Consider the following 11974-nt stretch of genomic DNA (forward strand, 5'->3'; position numbering starts at 1 on the left):
CCACATAAAAACAGTATTTTGCATTAGCATTAGAGGATCACATTTTTTTTTAATTTGAATCACTTTATTGACCTGGTTGGTTAATTTTTTTGCAGAAATTTATTTATTTTGCAATGCTGGGAATGGAACCCAGGGCATCCTGCATGCTAGGCAAGTGCTTGTATCCTAATCCAATGTATTTTTTAAAACATTGAGTGGGTATGGACCTAGATTCCATGGTAGTTATGTTGGCAGTTGTTCCTGTTGAGAGTGTCACTTTTTCAAGTTTTGTTTTTTTTTATAGGTCCAGAGGTATTGGACTGATTAATAATTCAGCAATTTTTGATAGGTTTTGTGTCTGAGTATTTTTAATAAGGGTGGAGGGTATGATCTTAATTTCTTGGCCATTTTTTTTTATTTTTCCAAAGTATTCTTAGTAGCAATTTGGAAATTTAAGGATGAGAGTGATAGTTTCATTTTTCTTTATATTCTGATTCCTCTGTCCCTCTTATTTTACAGCAAATTTTGTTAACATTTGTGCTTCAAAATCATTAGTTTTTATTACTAAATCTGGAACAGGTTCAGTCCTGTAATAGCTGGACAGTGGAACGAGTGTGTAGTAATATTGAACATGTTTGAATTATTTTCTCTTTTCCCATTTTTCTTGAAGTGCTTCAGTTTATTAGATTCTCTCACTCTCACCACGTTTTCTCATTTCCTCATATTCCTGGCTCTAACTCAGAAAAGCAGTTTTATTTTTGAAAGTAGACACCTAGGTGGCTGGCTCTCATTATTAATCTTTCCTGGAACCTAAAGAATCAAATTTGTAGTTGGTGATTCAGATAGCAGATAGAGATAAGAAAGGACATATAACATTAGTAATCTTAGAATAATAAATCTTTTATAAATTTTAAAAATGTTTTTAATCAAATTTTTAATTTTGAGATTTAAAAACAAAATTGTAGGTCCACACGTGGTTGTAAGAGTTCCTATGTCCCTTTTGTCCCCTTTGCCCTAGTGATAACTTCTTGCAGAACTACATGTAGTCCAGACCTATAGCCACAAAGTTGAGATACAGAACATTGCCATTACCACCAGGGTCCCTCCTGCTGCTCCTCTGTAGCCAGATTCACTTTCCTGCTGCATCCACCCCTCCTTAACCTTGGACAACTGTTAATCTGTTTTCCCTTGTATAATTTTCATTCATTGTACGTTTGTGTGCTGGGTTTCCCGTACACTTAATTTTCATTTTGTTGGTTTATTGCTTTGTGGCATGGTAATTGTAGGTTTAGGTTTTAAAAACAGGCCAAGCATTTCCCAGAGTGACTATACCATTTCACCTTCCTACCCACAACAGATGAATGATTCAGCTTCTACCAACTTTTGGTGTCACTTTTTACCACTGACTTTAAGTTTAATGTACATTTCCTGATAACTCATGATGTTAAACGTTTTTTTATGTGCTCATTTGCCATCTGTATACCTTTTTGGCAAAATGTCTTTTGTATCATTTGCCCATTTTCTAATCAAATTGGCTTATTGTTTTTGTTACTTTGAAAATTTTTTTAATATTTTACAGTTCTTAACCAGTTATATAGTTTGCAGGTACTTTCTCCGAGTTTTTAGTTTTTCTTTTCATTTTCTTAATGGTCTTTCACAAAAGATAATCTGTGACTTTGGTGAAATCAAACTCTCCATTTTTCAGTCACTAACATTTCAGTAAGCTGCAGCCATATCTTGTGTCCACTTAGCCTACCAGTGTGGATCGCTGTTCTTTTTTTCAGTTTGTGTTCACTCTTTCTATTAAAGATGGTGGCATTTTTGACTGTGGTACATATTGTTGTATTAGGGCGGATAGTTCTGCTCACCATATTCTCAGCAAAGCAGAAAAGGATCCTATTTGATTTTCCTGGAACAGCTTTGGCTGTTGCACCACAAAGGTCTGTAATAGCTGTGAAAATTAATCTCAACCATATTCCTCAACATAAATTTTACCATGTCTTCAGAGAGTGAAAGGTATTCTTGCAAGAAGATATCATTCGTCAGTTTGGGAGTGCAGTATTTCATATCTCACATGATGTACATGAGCTTAATCCAGAGTTGCCACAAAATGGCATTAGTTTACATCTGTGACACCTTGGGCTTGTGCCAAGTTCTGCCATGAATATGTTAAATAGTTGATCCTTTTAGTAAAACATGGTAGTGGATAGCCAGGACAATTAATTTCACTCTGCCATTTGAGTGGCATAACTACATTAAAGGTCTGTTACTTTAACTGGCATGGAAGAAACTTCACATTAAGTTCTAAAAGCCTGATGTGACTTCTCCATCCTGTGTTTGTCTCAGGTGCTGGAGTCTGCCCTCAGAGACCTCATCGTGGCCACCGTTGCTGTCAAGTACACTCAGTCTAACTCCGTGTGCTATGCCAAGAACGGGCAGGTAACCAGGCTATCAGATTCACCTCAGGGGAACTATTGTTTTACAAAATGATATTCAAATATCCACCTGCCTCTGGTACTGGACAGCTTGAAAGGGAACGCTTGCCAAGTTTTTTTTCTTCTGGATTTGTCAGTATTTACTCCACGCCTTGGTATAGACTGTTAAAACTAATGATGATTAAGAAGGAGTTTTGGAACCAAGTACTAAAATTAGTTGTGGTGCTTCTTGCCTGGAATGTGTTGGATCAGTGAGCTGTTGAAAATCTGGTTCCTTCACTTCCCTTCCCCCACTATAATACTTCCAGTGGAGAGGAAGGAAGGAATGTCTGGGACCCTGCAGGCTCTATTTTTGCAGTTTTCTGGGTATTTTCACGTTCTTATTTTTGTTTGTTTGTTTGTTTTTGCAGTAATGGGGACGAAACCCAGGGTCTTACATATACAAGGCAAGCGCTCTGCCATAGAGTGATATCCTCAGCCTTTTATAATATCTTCCTTCAAATCTGTTGTATAGAAACACTTCTAGAGAGGAATTCCTCCACGCTTTTAAAATCAGGTCTATTGGGGTGTGATCTGTACACAGTAAAACTCAATCCTTTTAAAATGTAGTTAGACCATTTTTCCCAAGGTGTACCATTGTGTGACCACTGCCCTAGTCAAGATGCAGATGGTCCCAGACATTTAGGATTTGGGGGCTTGATGAGGGTGTTAAGCATGCCCAGATTACCATTCTGTTTTTCACTCTCAGTACAAACTAAGATATTCAGTACTTCAGTATAGAATAGGCTTCAGGTATATGATGTTGCCCATTATAGCTAATGTAAGTCTTCTGAGAGTGTGAGGTAGCCATGCTGTGCCATGGTTTTCAGTAGGGTAGGTGTACTTAGGGGCTTACTTTGTTCTTGTTGTTGTTGTTGTTGTTTTGGTACAGGGGCATGAATCCAGGGCTGCTTAACCACTTTATACCCCCAGTTTCTTTTTAATTTTTATTTCTGAGAGAGAGTCTTGCTAAGTTGCTGAGGCTGGTCTCAAACTTGGAATCCTTCTGCCTCAGCCTCTGCATTTTTGACTTAAGATCTTTTCAGCTTCCTGTGGGTTTATTGGGATATAAGTTGAAGAGCATCTGTGTTGAACATTTCTTATTTATTTATTTTTAAAGGATCGAACAGAGAGAGAGACAGACTCTTCTACAGAGGAGGGGTCCAAGTTGCTGCCCGAGGGAGTAGGGATGTCCTGCCCTTTATAGATTTTAGATTTGCCTTGTTCTCATGCCCTGTCTTCCCATCCTGCCTAAATGACTCAAAATGTGGAGTGATCCGAGGGCCTGAATGAAGCCCTCTAGGGGCTGCTCACTAACATCTCCTTGAAGGGAGGAACAGTTCCCTAGTGGCAGATAACCTTGTCAACAGGTTGGGGGAAGAGAAAGTGCTTTGGAGGTATTATTTCCTTCTGAATCAGCCCTCATTTTCCTGACCCAATCATCCATTACTGAAGCTGACTGTCCTTTTGCCCCTCACCCCCCAACTACCACAGTCCCCCTTTTGGTTAGGGAACCCTTTACTCCTACAAGGGGAAGTGGACCATGACCTCTCTGGCTGCTTGGGGCTGAGAGGGGGCAACATGGGCAAGGAGTCTAAGTTTCCCTTTTAGGAATGTTTTGGGATAGTCAGGCGGGGTCCCTGGTAAAAGCCTGGTTTGGAAGCAACAGGTTGTAAAGTTATCTGAGAGGTGGGTGCTTCTCTGAGAGAAACAAAAACACATGAATGCTTGAAAGAGATTAATACATAATAAATGTTGGAACATCCAGAACATGTCAGTGAATATCATGATGATGACAGAAACCCGTAATCTCTCACCAGGAGGTGCAAGAGCTAAGAAGCTGTTCCCATAACAAGGCCAGTGAGGACACAGCCTCTATTTGTGAATGTGAATCTTTAATATTAGTCACATTATCAGAGTTATCAGGAGTGTAAATGTAACAGTTTTTATAATGTCATAGATGCCCTTATAATAGTAGTTAAGAAATATAAAATATTGTAAAATATCTCTCTATTGGCATAAGCTCTGTGTAGGAAAGATCTGTTACTTAGGGCTAGATGATCATAATAGGAGACACAGTTCAAGCCTGAATAGGAGAACATTTCTTACTATTAAAATAAACTTCCCTGCATCCAAACCACAGAATGCAAGATTGAACTGGTTTATCATTAAGGTCTCTCCTAACTCGAGGGTGAACTTGATTTTGCTGTAGCTTCAGCTCTATGGGGAGCCCTTTCTTTTCAGAGTGTCTTCAGCTTGGCTCTTGACATTTGTTAAATTATTTGGTCCATAAATTCAGGGGAGGGTATAAGCAAGAGAATATTACTTAGCATGTGACCTAAAAGATCCTTTAGTGGTTGCCAGAGGTTAAGATTGCCAATCTCTGGTAACAATTTTGGAAGGTGTGGCTCTTGATGTCTTGGACTCAGATTCTGATAAAATCCAGTAAGGCCATGCAGAATGATTGCTTCACTGCTGACATCCTTTGAGCAGTAAGGTTTGTTTCACTAGGTGCTCATTTTAATGTCTATCTTCCCAGGTTGTCGGCATCAGAGCAGGACAGCAGTCGCGGATACACTGTACACGCCTGGCAGGGGATAAAGTGAACTATTGGTGACTTAGACACCATCCATAAGTGCTCTCAATGAAATTTAAAACAGGCATGAAGAGAGCAGAAATTTCCAATGCCATCGATCAGTATGTGACTGGCACTATTGGCGAGGTAAAAGGATTGTCATTGGGTTCTGATCAGACTGTTGTTTACCCTTTTATGTGTAATAGACTTTAATTTCATCACTAGAGAGAAGACATTTTTCTTGAAATTCTGTATTGTTTACAACTGAAGCTTTTTACCAATTTTTTGTACCCCCCCTCTTACCTGTTTTATCCCCCCTCCCCTCACACCAGTCGCTTTTGTTTTTTATTTTGAGACAGGGTCTCACTAAGTATCTCCTGTCTCAGCTTCCAGAGGTGCTGGGATTGCAGGTGTGCTGTTCTTGGCTCACTTCATCGTTTTTTATCCTTTTTTGAAACCCCAGAGCTACTGTTTTTTTTTTTGTTGTTGTTGTTGTTTTTAGGTTATAACCACTGATTTAACTCTGGATGATTGTACTTCCTCTGTGCATTACAAGCTTTTCATGACCAGGATTGTTTTTCATCCATCTTGAGGTGCTGAGCATGAGGCTTCCTGCATGATAGGTGTGTATCCAGCAATAAATACAATTACCTGATAGCAGGTAACTAGTGGCATTCTTCTTGTCCCAGCACCTTTCTAACAAGCAGCATTAATAGCTCCATATAGTTTTGTTGTCTTTCCTGTTTTTAAATGCCTTCTGTTTTGAAGAAGGCATGTGGGAGGTTTTAAATTGTAAACATCAGGTAGCCTGCCAGAGGAAAGGATTTTAGCCGAGTTTCTGGACACAGCAAGTGCTTAACAAAATATCGGATAGAAAATGGATCTGATAATCAAAAACTAGGTGTTCTTTTGAATGGGTGAATTGACTATGCTTAAATGTCCATTCAGGACCAGGAAGCAATTCAAGTGTCATTGAAGAGTGAGGTTGCACACTGTGCCCCAAGTACTTAAAACACTCTTGTTTTTCACTTTGATACTTGGAATTTTCAGTTTGCTATTACCCAGAAAACACCTACTAACTGTCCTGGAAGAATCTTTATGTAGGAATAAGAAGAAAAATATGCTAAAGTCAAAACGGAAGTACTCTTTAAAATTTGAATAACTGTCATGTCTGTGCTGCTACAACGTTATCACAGACTGGCTAATTTATACCATAGAAACTTATTTCTTATAGTTTTGGGTGTTGAGAATTCTAAGGTCAAATTGCTGACAGACTTGGTGTCTTGTGAGGGCTAATCTGTGTTCAGTGATGACACCATTTGGTGCATCGCTGGCAGTGGTGGGACAGATACTGTGTCCTCACAGACGAAAGAGGTGGACTTTCCCCCTGAAGCCATTTCACAAGGTACTAATTCATGACTGTCTTCATGGCATAATGGTCCCACTTCTTAGTACCACTGTATTGGGGACTAATAAATTTGGGGTTTATACAAACATTTAAGCAACGTGAATGGTGTTTTGATTTGTCTGTATCTGACTTTATACCTGAGTCTAAAATTGTGTGGAAATGTAGTGCTAGACTGTTACCTGTTTCATAGATTGGATATGGAGGATTGCTTTGGAAACCCTTTGGCAAATGAATTTCTGTTTGCTTTAGTACAGGGATAAAAAGTAGTGGATTTAACTTAAGAGATTTGAGAGCAAATATTTGGAATAAACTGATTTAGAAAGTAAAAATGATATAGTCTATATTTGGTAAACTTAGAATCACTTTTCTTCCTTAATGAAAATGTTTTTAAAAACATCAAAGAACTTCTTAAAATATGTCTAGTTGTGTCATTAAAACGCCCAAGTGCGTTTCTGTCCTTGTTGCTTTGCTCTTCTTCAGTTAGAACTAAAGATGGTGTTGGACTAACTTGTCCTCACTCCCACCAGGGTGAAGATTTGCTGAAGTGGCAGGCGCTATTCGAGGAAGTCCCTGAGTTACTAACTGAGGCAGAGAAGAAAGAGTGGGTGGACAAACTAAGTGAGCTTTCGCTCAGCTCCGATGCCTTCTTCCCTTTCAGGGATAATGTTGACAGAGCTAAAAGGGTAAGTAGGAATTGTGCATTTGCATAGGATTGAGCATCATGTAGAAATGATTTCCAAAGTCCTGCTTCTGATTTTTAAATTTCTTGGAGTTACATATCCAAGCTGTGGCTATGTGATATAAACCAGTACTACCTAGAGGATTATTTGACTTCTTCATTTGATGTGTGGATCATCCAAATGCTGTTCTTTGGCCTGTATGAATGAGGTTTCATTGGCTTACGCTCTGTGGAGGGGGGTTTTGTTTTTTGCATAAACTGGTTTTGAATATCAATACCAATTTTTCCTTCAGAGTGGTGTGGCGTACATTGCAGCCCCTTCTGGTTCCACTGCTGACAAGGTTGTGATTGAGGCTTGAGATGAACTGGGAATCCTCTTGGCTCATACGGATCTTCGACTCTTCCATCACTGATTGTGTCACACCTCGGTGGTGTGCTTGTGTGTAAGGGAATAATCGTGTGAAACTTTGAAAATACCTTTTTAGAAAATAAAACATTTTAATGATTAGATCTGTGGTTTTAGATGGTTGAGTTTTATTTACCTGAAATCTACTCTAACACTGGCACTTTATGCATGGGAGTTTTTGTGCAGAGCACAGGAGCATCCCTACCTGTTGGAGCTTGGCTCATCCACAGTGTTCCCTGAATGAAACAAATCTGCCAGTGAGCCACAGAGGCTGAGCATGTGAGCAGATGACACCCTCCTTGCTCCTCAAGCTTCCCTGGGGGGTTCCTCTCAGGCACAGGTTTTTTTTTTTGTTTTAGTGTTTATTTTTTAGTTGTAGTCGGACACAGTACCTTTATTTTTTTATTATGTGGTGCTGAGGATGGAACCCAGGGCCTCACACATACTAGATGAGCATTCTCCCACTGAGCCACAACCCCAGTCCTCAGACATGGGTTTTTATCATACTTCTAGGTGGCATGGTGTTCTACTTCCTAAACAATCAGCAAATCATCCCCAACGAACTGGACCCTTAGAGGGAATTCATTACTAAGTTATGTTGACTCTCTTTGTGGATAATGCTAGTGCATACTTTTCTGTTATGTGGGATGGCCATAATTTTAGGAGCCCAAGATCTCCTCCTTTTGGTATTTTTTGCTTTGTTTTGTGGGGTTTGGTTTTTGTTTTGTTTTGTTTTTTGGTGCTAGGGATTGAAGCCAGGGCTTCTTGACTACTAAGCCACATCCCTAACCCTTTTTATTTTTACTTTTAGACAGATCTTGCTAAATTTCTTCGATCCTTGCTAAGTTGCTAAGGCTGGCCTTGAACTTACGATCCTCCTTACTCAGTCTCTGGAGTCACTGGGATTGCTGGTGTGCATTTCTGTGCCTAGCAACCTCTGTCCTTTGGAACAACATAGAAAACAAAAGAGAGCTGGGCTGAGTGATGCAAGCCTGTAATCCCAGCAGCTTAGGAGGCCCAGGCAGGAGGATGACGAGTTCAAAGCAAGCCTCAGCAAAAGTGAGGTGCTAAGCAACTCAGTGAGAACCTGCCTCTAAATAAAATACAAAAAAATAGGTCTGGGGATGTGACTCAGTGGTCGAGTGCCCCTGAGTTCAATCGTTAGTTCCCTCTTCCCCCACAAAAAAAATGAAAAATAGAAGTCTAAGAGTGTGGCTCAGTGGTAGAGTCTATTCTTAGTATACATGAGACCCTGGCTTCAATCCCTAGCATCAAAAATAAACTTTCCACGTAGTCCATATTTTGGTTCCCAGATAGACCCAACATTCTACTTTTGTACTGAAGGCTAGGGCTCTGAGAGGGCAATGCCTCCCTGAAGCAGGCAGGATGGTGTGTGCACGTGTCCTGCAAGTGGTCATGACTGCTTACTTACATCATACATCTGGTCTTCTAAAATCTTTTGGCATTGTTCCCCTTTATAGATAAATCCTACCCATTTCTCATGTCTTTAATCTATTCCCTTAGAACTTTTCAAATATTCTTCAAGTTCATCTTTTTGAGTCATTTATATATTAACACACCTTCCATCCATTAGTAGTACTCTGCTCCATTGACCCAGGCTAAAAGTATTGCAGAAAAAAATACATAACTTCAGCAGGTAGGACATAAGACATTGCAGCCTCGGCCTTAGTGTCTTGGATGGCCTGCCACTCTGGGATGGGCCCAGGCCTTGTTGTAAGGAGGTGTCAGCGACCTGCTTGAGGAAAGAATCTTCCTTGCTTCCACTGGCTGCCAGCATTGTGAAGGAGCCACCCCGAAAGGAGAGTTTCCAGCTCCAGGTTCTGGCAACACCTGGCTTCTACCTCTTGGGATGTCTGAGCCACAGTTGCTCACTGGAGCATTCCATGAATTCCTGCCAACAAATAGAGAGACACCTGTTGGAAGTCATGGAGTTTTGGAATAATATGCTATATAGCAATAAATAGTTAATAGATTTGTGCTGAGGGCCATTATAAATTATTAAGTATATTTTTGTCTTTCCCAAGCTACTGATTATTTTTTTATCTTGACCAAAGGTTAATATTAAGGACATCATTTTTGGGGGCAAGGGTAGCATAGTAAGGCATCTGTATAGCATATGTAGTATTAGGTTCAGTCCCTAATAATACACACACACACACACACACACACACACACAGAAGATATAATTATTGAAACAGTTTTTGCTCTATTTAACACTATATTGCCTAATCATGCTTACACATGTAATTCCACCAACCATTACTATTTTGAGTTTAAAAATTATGTATTGTGCCTCCAGCCTAGGAAGTAATATGAATGGTAATGATGAAATTTCAGTTCTTACGCAGTCCTCTTTTCTGCAAATGTAAAATAGCAAGGAGAAATGGATTAACTTGGAAGAGTTATACAACAGTGTTTGTGTTTTGTAGTACTATTTTAAGAATATTTGTGTAAGCATGGCTAGGCAATAAATATTCAAAAAGTATTAAAAGACCAGTCATAATTTTTAAATTCTGCAACATTGCAAAAAAGATGAATTCAGTAGGAACCATACACACTGCAATACTCAAGCTGGGAAACAACAGCAATCTGTAGCTTCCAGCCATTGATCTTGGCTCCAAACTACTGACCTCTGCAGCATATTGTGCTGGTAAGCTGCGGTGTTCAGTAGGTATATGAAGTGCATCTTCAATGTGCGATAGTTTCAACTTAGATTGGGTTTACTGGGATGTGACTTCACCGTACACTGCGAAGCAGCTGCACACTCAATATATGATCTTCATTACTTTCTTTTTAAATATGCTGTTTGTCTCATCTATGGAGCTGATCATTTCCAGATTTACATTTTTCACATCTATGAATATTTCTGTGAATCTGTAATCTACTGATATTTTTCATTTAGCCACTTTATCCTGAAAGGTCTTGGTGCGTTGGTCCCTGCACTCATATTGCCCCTGGGTGCTGGCTGCTCTGGCTGGAGCTTGAGTCAGAGTGACTGGTGCTTCCTCATCCTGGTCAGCAAGAGTTCAGGAAGGGGACTGAGGATTGGGTGCACCTGGTGAGAAAACTGGAACCCATTAGCCTAGTCTTTCTACTGCTATTCACACATCAAAAACCTTGAACACATTTCTGTAATCCAGCAGTTTGGGAGTCTGAGGTAAGAAGGTTGCAAGTTTAAAGCCAGCCTCAGCATTTTATCTAAACCCTATCTCAAAATAGAAACCAAAATGGGCTGGGAATGTGGCTCAGTGGTTAAGTGTCTCTGGGTTTAATCCCTGGTACAAAAACAATAACAACAACCCCAAACAAACAAAACCTCAAGACTGGCCAATTATGGTGGTGCAAGCATGTAATTCCAGTGATTCAGGAACCTGAGGATGGTGGATTACACATTCAAGGCCAGCCTGGGCAACCTAGTCAGGCCTGTCCCAAAATAAAATGGCTGGGGATACCCCTGGGTTGAATTCCGCAGCATGGGAGAAGGGATGAATAAAAACAAACCCCTCAAGACTGATGTTTAAATGAAAAGCATAAGGACCTCATGCCTGTTATTTCAGTGGTAACGAGGAGCAGAAGACCCATAAAATAAACCTAGATCAATAAACTTTAAATTGGGGGAGTACTGGGGCACAGGGAGCAGCATCCCTTATTGTTTGTATCATCCATTGGAGCCGCTCTTCACTCAGTCTGTTGCCTGGTCCTATGACACCAGGAGCACCTTCTTTTTGAAGCCTAGTCAGTGTCCCTTCCTCAGCACAAAAACCTGAAGGGTTATAAGCTCCCCAGTGACTTCCATTCTTAGATATTCTTTTTAAAAATCTAAAACAATTTTTTAGTTATACATGAGAGTAGAATGTATTTTGACATATTATACATACACGGAGTATAATTCCCCATTTTTGTGATTAAAAGTGATGTGGAGTTACACTGGTCATGTATCCACGGGAAAGTTAGGTCCGGTTCATTCTACTGCCTTTCTTATTTAGATACTCTTAAACCTTATTGTTGCTGAACATTGCAATGCACAAATTTATCTAAAACAAAGCAAAACAAAACAAGCAATCATGGAAAAAGTGCATGAAAAATCTATAAAGGGTACCTTTTAAACATCCATTCATGGGGCTGGGGATGTGGCTCAAGTGGTAGCGTGCTTGCCTGGCATGTGTGTGGCCTGGGTTCGATCCTCAGCACCACATACAGACAAAGATGTTGTGTCCACCAAATACTAAAAAATAAATATTAAAAAATTCTCTCATTAAAAAAAATAAAAAAATAAAAAAAAATAAACATCCATTCATCATCAGTGAGGTCATGAAATAGAACTTTGCCAGCAGCCCTGCACATTTTTGTTCTTGATCACACCTCTTCTTCCAGAAAATAAGCTGTGTGTCTTTTAGGATAAATGCCACCTTGTTTTCCACTTAGCAGCTGG

At 39.8% G+C, this 11974-nt stretch overlaps 1 pseudogene across 1 annotated transcript in view; it reads left to right on the forward strand.

The window, feature by feature from the left end:
- Positions 1-7528, forward strand: part of LOC143389930 (bifunctional purine biosynthesis protein ATIC-like) — a 33803-nt pseudogene extending 26275 nt beyond the window's left edge. Inside the window, exons 13-16 of the transcript XR_013090186.1 lie at positions 2326-2418; positions 4993-5175; positions 6964-7119; positions 7409-7528. The product of XR_013090186.1 is annotated as a bifunctional purine biosynthesis protein ATIC-like (transcript). The remainder of the gene's footprint in view (positions 1-2325; positions 2419-4992; positions 5176-6963; positions 7120-7408) is intronic.
- Positions 7529-11974: the final 4446 nt, after the last annotated feature.

This window comes from Callospermophilus lateralis, unplaced genomic scaffold, assembly GCF_048772815.1.
Source record: "Callospermophilus lateralis isolate mCalLat2 unplaced genomic scaffold, mCalLat2.hap1 Scaffold_74, whole genome shotgun sequence".
NCBI lineage: Eukaryota > Metazoa > Chordata > Mammalia > Rodentia > Sciuridae > Callospermophilus > Callospermophilus lateralis.